The 20,626-nt window shown below is 42.5% G+C and overlaps 1 protein-coding gene across 1 annotated transcript in view; it reads left to right on the top strand.

Moving 5' to 3' along the window:
* The first annotated feature begins 1,916 nt into the window (after positions 1-1,916).
* The window catches only part of LOC149309161 (retinoic acid receptor alpha), a 250,027-nt gene continuing 231,317 nt past the window's right edge, over positions 1,917-20,626 (top strand). Inside the window, exon 1 of the mRNA XM_089531872.1 lies at positions 1,917-1,994. The gene's annotated coding sequence lies outside the window, so the exon portion shown is untranslated. The remainder of the gene's footprint in view (positions 1,995-20,626) is intronic.

Genomic DNA, 20,626 nt, shown 5'->3' with positions numbered 1-20,626 from the left:
AAGATGCCACTTCTGATGGTCAGAAGGTTAGAAGGTTGGCGGTTCAAGGCCCAAGTGCTGCATGATGGGGTGAACTCCTGTCACTGGTCCCAGCTTTTGCCAACCTAGCAGTTCGAAAGCATGCAAATGCAAGTAGATAAATAGGTACCCCTTCAGTGGGAAGGTAACAGCATTCAGTGCAGTCATGCTGGCCAGAGTAGTCCTTGGACAACACTGGCTCTTTGGCTTAGTAATGGAGATGAGCACTGCCCCCTACAATTGGTTGTGACTAAACATTCATGTCAAGGGACTACCTTTACCTTTACTGTTCATGTTGTGACATAAACAATGAGCACAGTTTAAATTAGACTTTTAAATTACAATATCATATGCACAGCCTAAATGTATTTACATATACAGTCGGCCCTCCTTATCCACTGATTTTTTTTTAATCCACGGATTCAAGCATCCACGGCTTCAAAATATTTTTTTAAAAAGGATTAATTCCAAATAGCAATCCTTGATTTTCCATTTTATAAAAAGGACACCATTTTGCTCTGCCATTATATTTAATGAGACTTGAGCATCCACAGATTTTGTTATCCATGGGAGATCCTGGAACCAAACCCCAGTGGATAACAAGGGCCCACTGTACATACTTTCATGTGCTGAAAGTGAAAATCTGGTTAATTTTTTTTAATTAAAAACTTTTTAAAAAAATTAATTAGATTTTTATTTAAAATAGAACATAAAAATATAAAATGTACATTAAAAAGACAATTAGACTATCTATTTAAAAAAACACACATTTGTCTTCCATTTGATTAATATCATTATTATGCAAAAGAGTTGTTAGTTTGTCCATTTCTATCATCTCTAATACCTTCATCAACCAGTCTAAACTTGGTAGATCTTTATTTTTCCAATGTTAAGCTAAAACCAGTCTCGCTGCTGTTGTCATGTATGTTAGTATACAACGCCAATGCTTTCTTTCAAGCTTGTGGGCTTCAAGACATCTTTATGGGAAAAAATTGCTGACTTATTATGTTGTAAAATGTTTTCATTTACATATGATATATATATGGAGACTAAGACAAGTAACTGACAAATTTTTATAGGACTTGTTATTGGGACGACTTTAGGAAGTAAACTAAAGTATAGTATAATAAAGGTTATGACATATATAAGGGGATAAGGAATATAATATGGGCTATGGGAGATAATAATATAGAATTGATTGTTTTAGAATTATATATATATATATTAGTATAAATTATACATATATTAGTATAAATTTTAAAAACCCCCACAAATTTGTCGCTAACCATAAAAGAAAAAGAAAATACACATTCTTCAATATCTCTTATAGACATGAGTGGAGAAAAAGGTCCTCCAGTGATGGTGAACCTTTTAGAGGCCAAGTGCCCAAACTGCAACCCAAAACCCACTTATTTATTGCAAAGTGCTATGTCCCTCTGGCTTTCTAGTAACAAACTCTGGCAAACTCTGTGCTGGGACGATGGCACATGTGCCCACAGAGAGGGCTCTGAGTGCCACCTCTGGCATGCGTGCCATAGGTTCACCATCACTGTATGTTTTCATATGCTAGACATGAACATTTGGTTGAAAAATTATTTTTAATTAAAAACTTTTTAAAAAAATTGCTTGAATTAAATGTTTATTTTTTTGAAAAATTAAAAAAAAACCCTGGGGTCTCTCCTTCCTCCCCCCTTCTCCCACTGACACCATTGTGATGGGACCCAGATGAATGCCCCCCAAAGGCAGATGTCTGAGGAGCAGTCACCCCCCTCTTAAGGTGTCACTTGGTGCAGTCCTCCCCTCCTGCACCCCCCAAGTGACACCACGGGTGCTAGGACCCAGGGGGAGCCTTGGTCTCCAGCTTGCAGCGTGCGGCAGACAGCCTTGGTCTGAGCAAAGCAGAGGGGAATCCTCCTTAGGGCTTCCCCAGGATCCCAGCAACAGGAGACCCAGCACCTTCCCACTCCTGGATCCAGGTGAGCAACCACCGACTCTTTCCCACCCCATCCCTGCAAAAGCCTCCAAAGGCAAGCCTTTCCCATGGTTGTTTTTTAAAACCATTTATTATTATTATTATTATTATTATTATTATTATTGAAGACCCCTTTCCATTCATTGATTCATTCATTCATTCCCATCCCTTTGGCTTTTCTTCCCCCCAATGTCTGATCTCAGCTCCCTCCAGACTAGCATCCTTCTCTTTCAAGGAGCATGCCTTGGAGAGAGATGGTGCTTGAAAGCCATGGAAAAGTTGTGGGTGGGAGGCAAAGAAGGGGGTTTTAGGGGCTCCACATAATCCCTAATGGGTGGTGGTGGTTGTTGTTGGGTGCCTTGTTGAGTCTCTTCCAACCAATGGCTAGCCTCTCCTGGGGTTTTCTTGCTGAGTTTCTTCAGATTTTTTCATTGCCAGAGGCTGAGAGTGTGATTTGCCCCCCAAGGTCACCTCTTTATTATTTTTCCTCTTAGTTCCTTTTGTTGTTGTTGTTGTTGTTGTTGTTGTGTGTCTTCAAGAAATTTCTGACTTATGGTGACCCTAGCATGGGGTTCTCTTGGCAAGATTTGTTCAGAAGGTTAGTGTTTTGTTTTGGGGGTTTTTTTTTGGCCATGACTGTCCCCAGAGGCTGAGAGAGTGTGACTTGCCGCCAAGGTCACCTCTATTATTTTTCCTCCTCTTAGTTCCCTCGTGTTGTTGTTGTTGTTGTTGTGTGTCTGCAAGTAATTTTTGACTTATGGCTACCCTATCATGGGGTTCTCTTGTTGAGTTTCTTCAGAGGTGGGTTTGCCATGGTCATCCCCAGAGGCTGAGAGAGTGTGACTTGCCCCCAAGGTCACCCGGTGTGGCCAAGCAGGGATTCGAACCCTGGTTTCCCGGTGTCCTAGTCCAACCCACCCAAAGCGTGACTCCATTCTGGGTCATCTTAGCAAGTTTCTTCACAGGGTTTTTTGCCATGGCCATCCCCAGAGGCTGAGAGAATGTGACTTGTCCCTAAATCACCTCTTTATTCTTTTCTTCATATTAGTTCCCTCCTTTGTTGTCCTTGTTCTTGCGTTCCTTTGAGTTGTTTTGAACTTATGGCAACCCTAAGGTGACTCTATAATGGGCCTTTCTTGGCAAGTTTCTTCAGAGGTAGGTTTGCTTTTGCCATCCTCTGAGAGTGTGCAAAATGCCCCCAACTTGCCTCTTTATTCTTTTCCCCATATTAGCCCCCTCTGTGGTTGTTGTTTTGTTCCTTTGAGTTGTTTCCAACCTACGGCGACCCTATCATAGAGTTTCCTTGGCGAGTTCCTTCAGAGCGGGTTTGCCACAGCCAGCTCCAGAGGCTGAGATAGTGTGACTTTTCCCTAAGTCACCTCTTTCTTTTCCTCCTATTAGTTACCAATTGTTGTTGTGTGCCTTCATGCCATTTCTGACTTATGGTGACTCCTGTCATGGAGTTTTCTTGGCAAGTTTCTTCAGAAGGGGTTTGCCATGGCCAGCCTCTGAGGCTGAGAGAGTGTCACACGGTGTGGCTGAGCTGGTATTCGAACCCCGGTTTCCCAGGGTCCGAGCCCAATGCACAAACCGTTACTCCGCGCTGTGTACACCTTCCTCATCCCCAGCTAAACCCATCCATGGAATTCCCTCTCAAGCCTTCCCCGGCCAGCTTTGCTAAAACAAAGTTAGGAGAAGGGGAAGAGGATGGATGTTCTGCCTTTGCAGTGGTGTCTTGGTCCTGCTCTTGTGGCATTCCTAACTCTGGGTTTCTAAGTGTGGAGCACATGGCTGTGTCCTTTGTGACCAACTTATTCCTGTGTTTGGTGAGGAGGAAAACTCTGTGTGTACATGTATGTATTGTGGGCCTTCAAGTAATTTCCAACTTATGGTAACCCTAAGGTGACCCCATGGGGTTTCCTTGGCAAAATTGGTTCAGAGGAGGTTTGCATGGCCTTCCCTTGAGGCTGAGAGGGTGTGACTTGCCCAAAGTCACCCAGTGGGTTTCCATGGCCAAGCTGGGAATTGAATCTGGGTCTCCAGAGTCATAGTTCAACACTAAAACCATTATGCCATGCTGCCTCTTAAGGAAAACAGTGCTGAGACGGGGAGGAAATTGGACTTTGGAGTTGTTCTTCTACTTGTTGTGTGCCTTCAGGTCATTTCTAATTTATGGCAACCCAGCTCAGCCTTTAAACCCACTGGGTGATCTTAGGTAAGTCACACTCTCTCAGCCTCAGGGGAAAGCAATGAGAAACCTCTTCATAGCAGAACTTGCCAGGAAAACATCATGATTGGGTTGCCTAGGGATCAGAATAAGTCAGAGAAGACTTGAAGGCAAACAACAACAAGGCGAATCTACTACAGTACTGGCTTTTCTGGTGGTGAGAGAGTGTGACTCTCCCAAGGTAAATCAGTGGAATCCAGGTTCAAATCCAGCTACTGAGATGCAGACACTCACAAAGTGACCTTGAGCCAGTCCTTTTCAATCAGTCCTACCTTACAGGGTGGTTGTTATAAGGGTAGACAATCTAGAAGACACTTTGTCAGTTTGGAAGGGCTAGGAAGTTTGACCATGCTTGAGGTCCACCTCTGTTAGGGACTCCACAGGGGACCTTGGCCTCAACCTTTCCATCCATAAAATGGGATTAATGGAGACTTGTTACAGTTGTGTGCTCTTGTGATTGTGCAGAAATTGGGTGTCTTCTGGAGAGAAGGAGGCTTACTGTATATATATCACCTTGAGTTTTTTAGATGAATAGCAAGAAATCATAGTTAGGATTCCTGGAAGTGCTTTTTGTTGTTAATTGCCTTCAAGTTGACTTTGACCCATGGAGACCCTATGAATGAGAGACCTCCAAGTCACCCTATCTTCAGCAGCCCTGCTCAGGTCTTGGAGATTCCTGGCCATGGCTTCTCTGATTTAATTTATCCATCTGGAATGAAGTCTTCCTGTTTTCCTGTTGCCCTCCACTTTACCAGACATTATAGTCTTTTCTAGTGAGTTGTGTCTTCTTATGATATGACCAAAGTATGACAATCTCAGTTTAGTCATCTTTGCTTCGTTTGCTCTTGGACCCGTTTACAGCAGATTTGACTTTTGCAGATTTTATTATTTGCGGTTTTGATTAATATGTTCTCTCTGGGAATCTTCAGGTCCTCCAACGCACCTCTGCCAAAAGTTGACCATAAAGATGTGCTGGAGAACCTAGAAGTTCCTAGAGAAAATACTTCTCTAAGCATTTGTAGGTTCTCCAGTATGATTCTATGATCAACTTCTGGCAGATGTTGACCATAGAGATGCATTGGAGGGCCTGGAAATTCCTACAGAGGTGTTCTCTTAGGTAAAAAAAATAATGTTTTTTTTTAATTTGTTGGTTTTCCACATTATTATTATTATTATTATTATGCTTTATTTATATAGCGCTGTAGATTTGCACAGCGCTGTACATACAAACAAAATGGGAGTCCTTCACCCCAACTCCAGCGAATGTGGAGGAGCCACTACATTGATCTTTTTAACAGTCCAAAGTATTCACGGAACTCTTCACCAGCACCATATCTCAAATGAATTTATTTTCTTTACACCAGTGTTAAGTACATCAGTGGAGGAATAAAAAGGCTGCTGATCCATTTCAGAACTAGCAGATTTCATCTGCCGGTCTTTGCCACCACTGCGTGACCCTACAACCACTGCAGAGGTGTAGCAATGGTGTGTGCATGTGGCAAAACGAAACCATTGCCCCTCCAAATAAAAACTCTGCTGAAATTTTCCTCCTGTCCTCAAATTTCTAGCATTGCAGAGAGTGAGACACTGAAAATTGTTCAGCCCTAGAGAGCTAGCTAGCATGGTGCAGGGACGTAGCTAGGATTTTAGGAAGGGGGGGGGTCCAGACTAAGTGCCACCATTATAATGGGGCTTGCGTGCGGCGGTGCAGCAGCACACACCATTCATTTTTCTAATGGAAGGGAGGGTCCGGACCCCAAGATCCCCCCCCTTGGCTACGTCGCTGCATGGTGCTCGGCCATGAAACCTACTGGGTGATCCTGGCCAAGTCACAGTGTCTCAGCCTCAAAGGAATAGATTCACTTTAGGATTGCCATAAGTCATGCAAAGGCACACAACACACACACACACACACACACAAGTCTTATATTTGCAGTATTTGAATTCCCTTGGTAACTTTGCCTGCCCCTTCCATTTGGATGCCTAAGCTGCTTTTCTAAATGATTGTTGTTTTGTGTCTTCAAGTCATTTCCGACTTCTGGCATTTATAAATACTCAACTGAAATTTTAAGTTACTGCGATCTAGAAATTTGGAGACTGAAGGAAAATTTCATTTATGGGAGCAGAGTTTTCATTTGGACGGACAATGCTCTCATTTGCCATCTCCCTTGCTAGCCTGGTGTCAATGGAAGTCCAGCTCCAAGGTTCAAATGCTGCACAGTCATAACAAAGCCTATGAATTCACCTCTGCCTCTTATCCATATCTCAAGATGGCGAGGCTACAGTTGAGTAATCTCATGCCTCTCCCACGTATGTTCTTTGAGTAATTGCATCAGGATTATTTTATTTTTTGGCCAGGATTATGCAAAGTGATTATTCCCATTTTATAGACAGAGAAGTCGAGGCCAAGTCTCTGAAGTCTGACAAAGGTCGGTTTTGAGCACAGCCTCGCACGTCATCTCTAGCCCTTCTGAGCTCATTAGATGTCATCTGGGTCTTGCTGAATCAAGATCTGGGTTCAACTCTGTCACTAATTATAGATTGTGCATCAGCCTAGGAAAGTTGCTCTCCCCTCTGCCTCCTCTACTTGTCTGCAAAATGTGTAATTGTTTGGCCCCACTTTTTATAGGTATTTTGCAAGGGAGCACAAGATGTGCATTGCACAATTTAAAAAATGATTTGTAAAGATGACTAACAGGGAGGCTAGACAGAAGACATGCAAGATCTTTGAGCTGTACAATGTCCTTGCTGTTGAAATACTCCAAGATTCTCCCTCCATCTTCCCCACAGTCTTTATACCATTTGATACCAATGTAGCAGAGCTAAAGCTAGAAAGGGTAAATGTTCCTAGATCTTTCCATGACCAGAGACAAGGATTCTCTCTCATTGCTACCCATCTCTTTTACCTCTGCAAGTTGGAGTAAGGGTCAGGGAGAATATTTTCTCAGCAACAATATGTTGTGGTGAGCTATTCCAGTTGTTTGTTGTTGTTGTGTGCCTTCAAGTCATTTCTGACTTATGGTGACCCTAAGGCATGGGGTTTTCTTGGCAGGATTTATTCAAAGTAGATTTACCATTGCCTTCCCCTGAGGCTGAGAGATTATGATTTGCTCAAGGTCACCCAGTGGGTTTTCATAGTCCAAAGTATTTTGTGGTGGCTTGAATGGGCTGTTAACAGCTATCAACTTTACAAAAGGCGAAGGTGACAATGACTAGAACTCATTTACTGATGTAGGTCAACACAGCTGCTGCAGTTTTGGGCCTATCTGAAGTCCAGATGCTAAGGATAAAGAGCATTTTGCCTATCTCTACTTTAAAGGAATATTAACATTGCACATGGAGGTTCCATTTAGCTATGTGGGCTGGTAACCCCAACATACTTATCTATGCATTGACTGGGAAGTGCAGTTAGCCCTCCGAATCCATGGATTCTGCATCCATGGATTCAATCGTTTTAAAATATGCAAGAAAGCAAAATTTGATTTTGTCATTTTATGTAAGGGACACCATTTCACTATGCTATTGTATATAACAGGATTTAAGCATCCATGGATTTTGGTATCCAAGGGGGTCCTGTATATCAAGGGCCCACAGTGAGGCATATATGTTTCCCATACCTTCAAGAGGAAGCGAACCATTTATCCTGGGGTCCAGTGTAACCCTAGTAGTAGAACAATACTATTGCAGTACTTCATTCTCCCCTACTCCCCCCACCTCCCAAAAAGAAAATATATCTTAATATTGCTTTTTATTTTTGTGTCTGAGTGTCCATCTAACTCCTTGAGATTTTTTAATCAAAAGACCAGTTAACACCATTCGGGAGCCTTCTTATTAAGGGGAGGGAATATTTAGAACTTGGAAAAGTTACAGTCTTGGGCTACAACTCACAGAATTCCCCAGACCATGTTGTAGTCCAGTAAGTAACTTTTCCAAGCCTAGGGGATATTGCCATGTCCATTCCACACATCTTAGGCATCCCCACTCCCAGTTCTGGCTCCCTTTGGAAAGAGATCACTGGAGTTTTTGTATTTAGTTACCACCACACACATGGAGTTTAGGTGGTGGTACACAACGTAAACACACCAATGGACAGCCAAAGTTCACTGCACAAACATCAGATCTCTGTTAGTGCCAATGTAGTCTAGACAGGGTGACCAGACCTCCTTTTCCAGGACATGTCCTCCATTTCAACCTTTTGTCCAGGAGGAATTCCAAAATGTCCTCCATTTTGAGCATATCAAAGAACAACAGTGCAAATGTGTGTTCAGCAAAATGGACAAATTAAAGGAAGAATTGAAATGTAGATTCAGTCAAGGGCTTGATGTACAGTTTTAAGCATTTGTCTTGATCAGGGTTCTTCAGTTATATTGCAAGCCGACATGGAATTTTAATGAAGATGAGTTTGTCAGAAAAATATGGCTGAGTACGTAATAAAATACAGTATATCTAATATAGCTGTAAATAAACCGTATGGAGTGAATTTATATTTATGTTAGCGCTTTTAGCTTTTGTTTTGTAATATCCTATACATTTTTCTTGAATGTCCTTTTGTGTGCCTTGTCCTCCTTTGCAGTTATGACATCTGGTCACCCTGAGTGCAGTACAAAGAGCCAGAGACATGCCTTCCAAGTGTCCTCTGCTGTCCCACATTTTCAGCTGCTTTTAAAGTGTCCCAGATACCCTCACCTCCTCCCCCTTTGTCCTCAGCTTGCCTCATTTGCTGCAAATTGAGTTCAACATGCAAAAGTAGTTTGCACTCAACTAACTCAGTAGGGAAGAGAAAAGGAGGATGGAATCTTATCCTTTCCAGTAAACTCTGGCAAAAGCAACTGTGGCAGCATCTTCTAGCTTGTCTCATCTTCCGCATCAGTGACTTTTGCCATCTTGACCACTCTCTGATATTGCTTGGCCTGATTTCCCTTTGCAAAATATTGGAGGGTATTCTTAAGAGTGTTAGACTGGGACTCGAGACTGCTAGATTAAAGTCTTATGTTGAGCCCTAAAATTCACAGGGCAGTCTTAGGCCAGTCTCCATTTTAAAGATTGATCTGCCTCACAGGATTGGTTTGAGGATAATGCCTGGAAAAGGAGAGGCATTTATGCTGCCTTGACCTCATTAGAAGAAACAGAGAGGCAGATGCCTCTAGAGCCCTAAAACATGTCTCTTCTTTTTGTCTCTGTCTGACTCAAGTTACAGTCTATTGTTCTTTGTCATAGACAGGCACCTTGTCACCCTTCCCTAGCATTGGAATCTAGACGAATCACTTCTTCCAACCATCACTTGGCCTTCTTGAGACATTTTAATATCGGTGGAGACACATATCTTGAATATTGCAGGCTATCAACAGTCCGTGGTCCATGCTGGCTGAACATTAACTCTTGAGTAACTTACTCTGAGAGGCAAACTCACAAGAAGTCTGATAGCAAACCATAGAACAATATTATCAGAGGTGGAGCAGTGTAATAAATAATAAGTACGTTTTATAAAATGCTTTATAAAAAGTGTGCGGATGGGGAACTTCCTGTCCCTCAGCATAAAAAGAAGAGCTTTTGTGGTTATTGTTGGAAAATCAAGCATTCTTTCTCTCGCATGCATCTCTTTTCATTGCTGTCAGAGGAATTAGGGATTTTAGATAGTATAGAGCCCCCCTCCATTTTTCTCAATTTGCTCTTCTATCTTGTATCTATTGCAATTTTTGTTGTTGTTGTGTGTCTATAAGGCGCTTCCAACTTATGGCAACCCTAAGGTGAACCTATAATGGGCCTTTCTTGGCAAGATGTCTTCAGAGGAAGTTTGCCATTGCCTTCCCCTGAGGCTGAGTGTGACTTGCCCAAGGTTATCCAGTGGGTTTCATGGCCAAGCAGGGAATCAAATCTGAGTCTCCAGAGTCTTAGTCCCACACTCAAATCACTACACCATGCTGGCTCTCATATTTGTATGGTCACAGATGCTTTGGGTATTTAAACAACCATACTATGAGATCCGAGAAATGTCAAGGGTCGATTGCCATATACAACGTCCCCTTCTCTATCTACTTCCTACCGCCTGTGTAGGGGATCAACTGTGGTTGCAAACAAAAAAGTCCTAGGTTCAAATTTCTAGCAGCTATGGTTCAGGAAGAATCTTTCCTGCTCAGTCTGTGTAAACTGAGAATGGTTTACACTTAATTAATTAATAAATAGCCCGTATTTCTCCCAGCACAGGAGCTGCTTACAACCATTTAGAAAGAGAGAGCAGCTAAATAAACTATTAACACAAAAGACACAGTTAAACCAGATTTCTGTGTTTAAAAACCTCATGCTAAAATACACATTAAAAGCAATTTTAAAAATACATTTTAAACACCGTAAAATAGGAATACAACACAAACCATTTGTCCACTTGGCTTGTTGAACAACCAAAGGCTGATTTTCTAGTCAGCCCAGAAAACTGCATGACCAAAAATGGTAGGCAAAACAGTAAAGGATCTTTAGAATTAGTAACAAGAAAAATAGTTCTGGCTCTCCCATCAGTAGTATATTTACGGGGTGGGGGCTATATGAGGGCATTGTGTCCCACAAACATTACTGAGATGGACACACTGAAATTTTTTCACAGGTTGGACTCTTCTGTTTTCTGTGTTAGCATTCCCTTAGTAATTTTGTCAGCCCCCATTTCTTTGGATGGGGTGTTCTAAATTTCTAAAGCTCAAATGCTGCAATGCTAGAAGTTTGGGGACTGAAGGAAAAATTAATTTCGGACTGAATTCTTATTTGTGGGGGGCAATGTCCGAATTTTGCCCTCCCCGGTAGCTACACACTTGCTCCTCATGCCCTGATCTATGTCTAGATTATGCACCAGCCCCTTTGGCAAAGTTGATACTCCAAGTGGCTGCCTAGTTTGCATCTCTAGTTGGAACACAACTCTTTTTTTATGCCAGTCTTATGTCATGTTGTGTCATGTCATATGGTGGTGCATGTTTCTCAGTTTTTTTTTTATAAAGAGCTGTGTAACTGTCATTCACTCCAGCCTACTTAGAATTTGGGGGGTATCCATGATTCTCCAAACACTTTTGGTCTATAGCTCCCATCAGACAGCATAGCCAAGAGTGAGGGATCATGGAAGCTTTGCCATAAACCTACCCCCGCCCCACAAAATCTGGAGGACCACAGTTGACTTTCCCTGGATTGTTCGGTAAAGCCCCTTCTCCTTGAGTTAGAGGCATTCTTTGTCCAGGGGTAGCTTTGTTGGCCATGCAACAAATAACAATAACATCCAAAATCTACAAAGCAGTTATACCTTTATTGGGACAGCCAAAATGCACAAAGTAAATGATGCAAGTTTTCAAAGCTATACTGGCTTCCTCATCAGGAAAAGGTGTTAAAATCATACGGGAGAAAGGGGGAAAATGGATGATGTTGGAGTAACAGGTCGACATTTTGTTCAGATGTTGTTCTCAATTAAGATGATACGGAGGGCTATCTATGTAGCAGGGGCCATTCTTCCCTTTTGGCCATGTGGGCCCTCAGAGACAAAGAGTCATAAAGTCTAGGAAATAACATGTAAACTCCATTAGCAACACAGAAAGAATCCTCCTTTGAGATCCAGGTTGTTTCTGTCCTGTGCAAGTCTACCCATCCCCTTCTATCCAGAGTCTGGGAAATTCAGTTTTGGCGACTGCCACTCCAAGAATTTGCTAGCTAGCATGGCCACTGTCTAGGAGAATTCTAGGAGTTGTAATCCAAATCCTATTTATGCATAAACTAGGGTTAAATCCTGTTGGAAGACAGTATGATTGATTTCTGCTAAACAGGCAGTGTTAGTGGTTTCTCTCTGTACCAAAGCACTTCCTTCTACCAGAACCAGATGGTGGTGTAGTCTTCTCAGCTGTTCAAGCGCCAGCCGTAAGCTGCACAATTATGGCCAGACTTCAAAGAACCATCCCAGGGTTTGTTTCAATAGTTCTTGGCTGCTACTGTGCCATAAAATGTCTACCTACTGTTGTCTTCCAGAATTGTGGGCGTAGGGTTTCCTCTTACCATTAATCTGAGTAATTGCACCCGTACATGCATATCTAATAAATTTGATGGAGTGTGCTGAAAGAAGAGAAGGCTGTGTAGTGGTCATTTGGTTTGACTTCTGCTAAAAAAAAAGAATTGGCAGAATAAATGAGCAGCAACTCTAAATGGGTGGTTGCAAATTATATCCTTTTAAAATCAGGCTCTGATCATGCTGAAAGTTTGTTGAGCGGGGTGGTTGGAAGAGGTGATAATAGAAGTGAAGGAAAAAGGAAGGTGGCAAGCATATATCCCTGACCATGGCAAGGATGTGCTCCTCTCCATAATATGTTGCTGTTGTGTGCCTCCACGTCATTTTTTTACTTATTTATGGCGACCCTAAGGCAAACTTATCATAGGGTTTTTTTGGCAAGATTTGTTCAGTAGAGGGTTTGCCATTGCCATCTTCTGAGGCTGAGAGTGTGTGACTTGTCCAAGATCACCCAGTGGGTTTTTAGCTTGAGCTGGAAGCTGAACCCAATCTCCAAAGTCGTAGTCCAATGCACAAACCGTTACACCATACTAGCTTTCACAGACTTTAAAACAAAAGACCCTTGCAAGTGTAGTGCCAAATGAGAAGTAGGGGGAACAGTGGCTGGATGATCATCTCCTTGGTGCAGTTTTCAGTGGCAGATGTTGCCAAAATGGTGCTAATTTAGAAATTGGAGGTCTGGATCACATATGGCACTTTTATTTCTCTTCACTTAGTCACTCAGTGCTTGATGACTGGTGAACAGGCTCTGCCGGAAAGTATAACATCTGAGAGGATGTGAGACACTCTGGAAGGTCTGGTCAGGACATCTGTATCTCTGGTGCTCCTTTCTTGCCTTTCTCAGTGCAGGATGTTGCAGCTCTCATCTGAAGCAACCCTAAGTATGAACACTGAGCAACCTTACACGTGGTTGTTATCAGTCACCCTCTAAAAATTCATTTGTTTTTATGAACTGTCAGAATTTAACCAAGTGTCTTGTTTGCTCCTTGTTTGCATGCCTGGTTTTATTGCATTTTAGAAATATATTTTCAGTAGGTGATTTCAGAGCTGCTGTTCTGTTCAGGGTTTTTTATGGAAGTTGTTGGTCACTCTGGGCTCCTGTGGAGAGGATGGAAAATGAACCAAATAAATAGGAATAGAAGCAGTAGTCATAATAATCTCATGTCCCCCCCCCCCCCCCGACACCAAGCCTTGAAAACATCTTAAGGTTGCATATGCACTGCTGAAATAATCCAGGTTGACACCACTTTTAACTGCTGTGGCTCAATACGATGGAATTGTGGGATTAATAGTTTTGTAGTAGCCTGCTCTTTCAGGGAGCTCTGATTCAGAGAGCTATTTATGTTCCTCTGGCAGAATTGGGGAAGTGAACCTGACCTTCTCTTTTCTATTCGATTCGAAAGGCAATTGGCCTGGCCTATGAGATGGCCTGCGTAGCAATGATGCCCACATATTTTAAGAGAATCTCTTGTTTGTTTTTTCTTTAGGAACAGTTCCTTCTGTATCAGACTTACCTAATCTGGTGCTCTTTGGAGATTTTGTTGGTTCATATCCATCATCCCAAGCCAACATGGCTTTGGGTAAATTGGCTGGGATGCTCGGAGTTGTAACCTAATCTTACAGTGTTCTGGTTTTGCCTATTCGCAGAGGTCTGAGTAGTTTAATATGAAATCCTGTGGCCTGCATCCAGCTGTGTGCTCCAGCTGGTTCCACCTGGGCTAGCAAAGCACCTTTCGACTCAGAGATGGTTAACCAGCATGTTCTTGTTGGGTTACCAACCGCACAGCCTTTCAGTCTTCCCTTGTAGTTCTTTCAGTTTTGGAGGGAAGAATATCTCTGAGGCCTTTGTATTCTTGCAAAGACCCTATGGGGAGACTCCCTTCATCTTGAGGAAATCCAAAGGATAGTGAGCTGTTAAGTCAAAAGCAGAGCATGCTCTCTTATGAGGTGTGCCACAAATGAATCTGGGTTTCCTGATCTAGTCTTCCAGTGAGGCATGGATCCGTGTTCCTATAATATATAAACATTGCTGCTCCAGACCAAGATTAAAATAAACATGGTTCCTGTGGAAAAGTTGGGTTTTCAGATCCAGCTTTCAAGAGAATTAAGAATACATTTAAAAATAAAAGCTGAATTGTCTCAGCTTACTGAACATATGGGTGATGCATCATATGCCACAAATTCACTCATTCATTCTGCAGAGAGCAGTAGGCAAAGCTATTGGTCAGTTCACAAAACAGAGATCAAAATAATAAAATATAAAGAGCATAAAACATAGCACCCACACCCCAAATAAAACAATTGCACACTGAAAAGAAAGTAATGGCAGTGGTTGTCTTATTACTTAAACATCACTCACTCACTCACTCTCTTTCTCTCTACTTATTTAAAGAGGAATAAAAATATGAGTAAAAGGGTCTTAACTGGATGCTGAAAGGTTTATAATGTAGGTGCCCAACAAGCCTGTCTTCACTCAGTATTCAACATCTAGGAAGCCATGAATGAAAAGCCCTCTGTATGAACCAACCACTTAAATGTCATTTGGTGAAAATGAACTTAATTTGGAATAATTTAGATGTGCTATTTTTCCCCACTGGAAGTAGACAAAATTAATCCTTAAGTTTGTAGAACTGTAGCTATTGCAAGCTCTGGCTAACATAGCCAACAGTGAGAAAAGCTGGGAGTTGCATTCTGACAGCATAAGGCCATCCTTTTGGCTACTCCGGTTTTACATCACATGATATTTCATTTGAAGATGTTTTATGGAACTTAACTGCTGTTCTTAGTTTAACACTGTACAACTGTGGTTTTCTGTTTGTTTGCTTGTTTGTTTTGCTGTGTTATATATCACTGATTTATTGCAGAACAGCATGCTTTCCCACAATTCACAGATGAAAACTGGGATGCGTGTGGTCAAGATGGCAACGGCTGACAACAAAGTGGAACAACAGAGAATTAATTGGGACTACCGTGTTGTTGTAGTGGTTTGAGTGTTAGGCTATGACTCTGGAGACCAGAGTTCAAATCCCTGCTCGACCATGTAACCCAGTGGGTGACCTTGGGCAAGTCACACTCTCTTAGCCTCAGGGGAAGGCAATGGCAAAGCTCCTCTGAATAAGTCTAGGCAAGAAATCCCCATGATAGGTTTCCCTTAGGGTCGCCATAAGTCGAAAACAGCTTGAAGACACACAACAACAAACAATGAACCCCTGCCAGACTGGGACAGTTGGAGGATATAAAACAGCTCAATAAAAAATGGAAACAAAAACTAAATGCAAATGTTAATCGCAACTACAGTAGGCGAACTGAATCATTGGGAAACTCGTTAAATCATCATATATGTAAATTGCATCGGGTCTACTCTAGTTGCAAATGACAATTTGATTTTGGCCCAAAGTTACTGCATCTGTGACAAAGCAACACAGGGTCGATTTCTAAGGAGAGAATGTAGTGAAAGTATGCCTGAAAAACTCACTGTCTGCCTTGAAGCCCTTTCCTGTATTATAAGGTGTATATGTGTGGCTGCAGCTGTTTGGGTGGTGGAGCTTAGCAGTGGTTTCCCATTGGGCGCATGAAATCCATTGCGCACATGCTCGGAAGATCTATCCTAATTATTTCACATATTCTGAACCTGAAACTTGGTTCCAGCTGGCGTGATGTGACTGGCAGCTGAATGTATGAACTGGCTCTGTTGAAAAGCACATTTCTGAAGCCTATTTTATTTTATTTTATTTATATCGTGCCTTTCTCACTAATGGGACCCAAGGCAGCTTGCACGCGAGTTAAATCTGCATACATGAATTAAAAATGAGTAGCAAAAAATTAAAGTGAAATTAAATAAGATATCATACTAAAACATCAATATTTTAAAGCAACATGAAATCATTTAAAACCATGACAAGAGCCGGTGTGGTGTAGTGCTTTGAGCATGGGACCATGACTCTGGAGACCAGGGTTCAATTCCCAGCTTGGCCATGAAACCCACTGGGTGACCTTAGGCAAGTCACATGCTCTCAGCCTCAGGGGAAGGCATTGGCAAACCTCTTCTGACCAAACAAAAATCCATCTCCTCCGAACAAATCTTGCCAAGAAAACCCCATTATAGGTTCGACCTAGGGTTGTCATAAGTCGGAAACGATGTGATGGCACACATCAACAAACAACAAAGCAATAAACAAATTAAAATAAAATAAATTAATTAAATAAGATATATTAAAGAATCAACTTTAAAACAACATAAAATCATTTAAAGCCATGACAAGAACAATTAGAAAAACAATGCATCCTCCATGTATGATTCTCACAGGGTCACCCCCTGGTTAGTACTTGGACGGGAGACTGCCAATGAATACCAGGCTATATACCAGGGAAAGGAACTAACACAACTACTTATGAGTGTTGCTTGCCTAAGAAAACCCTATGAAAAATCATGAGGTGGCCATAAGTCGACAGGTGACTTGAAGATGCACACACAATGGCTCTTCCACATATTTGAGTCAGTAACTGATGTTCCATCTCTCAAACAAAGTGCAAGGGAAGAGATATTGTAGCACCTTTGAATCATCAACCCAAATGCATCTGAGAAATCAGGCTTAAGTCTATGAAAGCTCATGCTGCCAACTTCTTTCTTTCAGTTAGTCTCAAAGGTGCAACAAGATTTCTTTACATACTGATTTTACAGACTAACGTGGCTATATCGTTGAATTCTACCAGGGTGCAAGGAGTAGTCTCCAGGAGGGGTCTTAATGGGGAGAATAGCAAGTCTGGAAGAAGAGGATGTGACCCTTCCTTCCATGTCCAGGAGCATCTTCTGGAAGGGTTTTTTTGGCTGTTGGGGAGGGTGGGCAGGAGGTGGAAACAAAGTTCTAGTTGTCTTCCTTCAATTCAGGGCAATTTTCTTCTTGCCATTAGTGCTAAGTGGAGTGTGGGAAGGGAAATCCCTTGGGTGTCAAACACCTCCATGCTCCTTGGAAGGTCAAAACACTCTGGCTTCTTGTGGTAAAACTAAAGAATGTGAAAGGGAGGGGAGGTTTAGAAGTGAAGGGATGACATGCTAGTTCTCCTGTCCTCTCTCCCCCCCTCCACATCCACTTTTTGCTTCTATGTCCCTGTGGCTTCAACCAGCCGATCGACTGCCTGTGTGAACTAATTAGATCTGACAGCTGAGAAATACTATGTTGGCTTTTAAGGCTAGAAATTGGCAGCAGGGAGGCTCCGTGGGAAAAGACACGGGTGCCTGCATGTTTTTGTGGATTGTGGGCGGGCTGGCGGCTGTCCACTTGGTTGAAAGCAATGACAAGAATGCCAGAACAGACTTGGATCCCCCACTCATCTGCTGGATGGTGCTGGACTACATCTCCAACTATCCTTGATCAGTGTCAGTTTGGGGTGGGGAGGATGGTGGTTGTAGTTCAGCAATAGCTGGAGCCCTTGGTTGGGAAAATCTGTACTAGATATTTTAAGGGAAAGTGTGTGTGTGGGGGGGGGGAGTGTTGTACACTGCAAGGGAAGGTCCTGTGTGGTTTCTAAGCACAGCAGAATGATGTTCCTCCTGTGGCAGAAACTCCCAGGGGCTTCCCAGGGAAGTGTTGTTGTTGTTGTTGTTTTTAAAAAATCACTCAGCTGCAATGGCTCTTGTGCATCTGGCAAGGGAAGAAGTGTGACTGTAAGCAGAAAGAGTCCAACAGTCAGGATTTCTGAGAAATTAAGTTAAAAACATCTGGAAGACCAAAGTTTGGGAATCACTGTCCTACAGCTTAACTGATGGTGATGCAGCGTGGGAGCTGCAGGCCAAAAGCTGCTGGAGGGCCACTTGTTCCTCGTCTCTGATCTGAGATAGGCTTTTGAGAAAAGTTTTGAAGGTACAGAGTTCTGGTAGGGAATTTCAGAAGTGTGAAGGATTGTGGGTTATGTACCCCAATGGCCTAAATATTCTAAAGGCACCAGATCTCATCTGATCTTGGAAGTTATGCAGGGTCACCTCTTGGATGGGAGGCCACCAATTAATACCAAGTGTTGTAGGCTATATTCCAGAGGAAGGAGTATTCCTTGCCTAAGAAAATCCTATGGAGTTCATGTGGTTGTCATAAGTTGACAGGCAACTTGAAGGTACACAAACACCTTAATGGCAAAGCCTGCAAAACGTGCTTCTTAGATGGTCCTGCCACAGTGTGCATTTCAGTGGCCACAAAACCACATATGACTGCAGTATGATTTATATAGGTTGGTTGTGTATCAGCAGTGCTGTCCCAAGACGTTTTGGTACCTGAAGCAAAGGATGAGACTGTGCCCCCACTCCCTTCCACATACGCAAGCTGCATGAATTACAGTTGAATTTTTCTTCAGTGAAGAAAATGGATAAAAAGAAAATCAATTCATTTGAGATGTGGTGCTGGAGAAGAATGCTGGGAATACCTTGGATAGCCAAAAAGACAAACAAACAGGTTCTTGAACAGATCAAGCCAGAAATCTCCCTGGAATCAAGGATGATTAAGTTGAGACTGTCATACTTTGAGAAGATACATTAGAAAAGACAGTAATGCTAGGAAAGGAGGAGGGATGTAGAAAGAGAGGAAGATCACATGAAAAATGGATAGACTCTATTAGGGAGGACATAGGTATGAATTTGCAGGACCTAACCAGAGCGGTGGAGGACAGGGTGTCTAGGAGATGTCTCATCCACAGCATCACCTGAGTCAGAATTGACTTGGAAGGCAGTTAACAATGACATTGATAACATTATTGCATCTTCTGACACACCTAAAGAGAGGAGGCTAGATTAGAGAGTATCTGCGAGGCTTTGTGACACGTTCGCAACACTCCCCTAGAATGTGTTCTTGCCTTTGGCCAAGAATATTCCTTTTCTTTACCTGACTTTCCAGATTTGTAGTGTCAGTCTGACAACGTCCTGTGTTGCATCGCTAAACTGGAAGCGCTCATATAGCTCTGTAGAGGGAACCTCCTCTTTCTCATTGTAGTGTTATATAGGTTTGTGGCATAAATATAATACATAATACATGATTTTGTGGCATATTCCTAATCTGATCTTCTGGTGAAAATGTTGTACCTCTCCCCTCACCTTGTCTTGCAAGGGCAAACATTTCCAGTGCTAGATTATCCATTGTAGATTGATGGGAAATTTCTAATCTTCTTTTGTTTAACCTTCACAAACCTCTTGCCTTGTGATGAATTTTCCATTTTCTAGATGTGGCAAAAATCAGGCTGAGACACTGACATGAACGACAGAATCTGTGGGCTTTGCCGGAGGGTTTAATGCGAGTTTGACTTTGCTCAAGACAGAGCCTCAGAACCTATTTTCAGTGTGAGCATGAAGGTTGTGAAAATGTAAACTGCCATAGAAAAGTTTGCATTTTTCCTTTTTGAGCAGGAGAAATGCAATCTCTAATCTTGCTAGAAACTGTCTCTGAGATGTCTCTTTTTGTTATGGACAGATACACAGGGAATTGACTTATCGTGTGGGTTATTCAAGGCCATGAAGAATATAATGCCTTCTGTCTATATTTGCTTAGGCAGCTAGATGAATCAGCTCAATGCTTAATTCTAGCCAAGCCTTGAGAGTGAATTGGCTGGCCCAGCATGCCCTTCCAGAAGTCATACTTTAAAAAGTGAGCATTAGCTGCAACTTCTGTCCAGCAGTTAACAGAATCTCTTTGAACATATCCAGAATGTTCTGCCTTGAATCAGCATGCTCTGTTTGAACACCTGAGGCTTATGCTGGAGTTACGGCTTTAAGTGTCAGGTTTGATAGTAGGATTTAGCCTAGTACCTTAAAACAGGAGTCAGAACAGGGAGGTGGGGGGTATAAAAAGAACATGATTGATACAGTGCTGAGGCAAAGTGGCCACGAGATGTCAGCATTGCTCAGTATAAAGCATAACTGTTTGAGGTAGGGACCCTGGGTGTGGGTTTGGGGTGGGTGGGTTGTGTGACATCTCCATTACCTACCAACCTGAGTGTAATGTGACAGATAGATTTTAAGTAGATCCCTTGTCTGTTTCCTCAGTTCCTCTAATCTGGAGTTTGCCAGAAAAATGGGGCACCAAATCCATCCATCTATGCCTCAAAAACATGTTCCCTGAGTGTCTCTTAGGAATCCCTGGCTGGCCACGGCTTCTTCAGGTCATATTGGACCAAAACACAGCGACTAGTTTTCCTGGCCTCGTGCCCCACCACCACCACCCCTCCCTATCCGCCAGCCAGCCGCTGATGTCTTGTTGACCTTTCGCCAACTTGGCAGTGAGCAAAGGTTGTGGCTTGGAGCCTGATTGTGAGGCCGAAGGCGGCTGAGGAAGGGAGGCCTGTTCCCAGCCAAGAATTAACTAATGACTGTCCAATAAGACCATTTCCAAATGGGACCATG

This window comes from Sceloporus occidentalis, unplaced genomic scaffold (genome assembly GCF_023333645.1).
Source record: "Sceloporus occidentalis isolate IW3139 unplaced genomic scaffold, rSceOcc1.0.p SCAF_7, whole genome shotgun sequence".
Lineage (NCBI taxonomy): Eukaryota > Metazoa > Chordata > Lepidosauria > Squamata > Phrynosomatidae > Sceloporus > Sceloporus occidentalis.
This window is presented reverse-complemented; position numbering and strand designations above follow the sequence as displayed.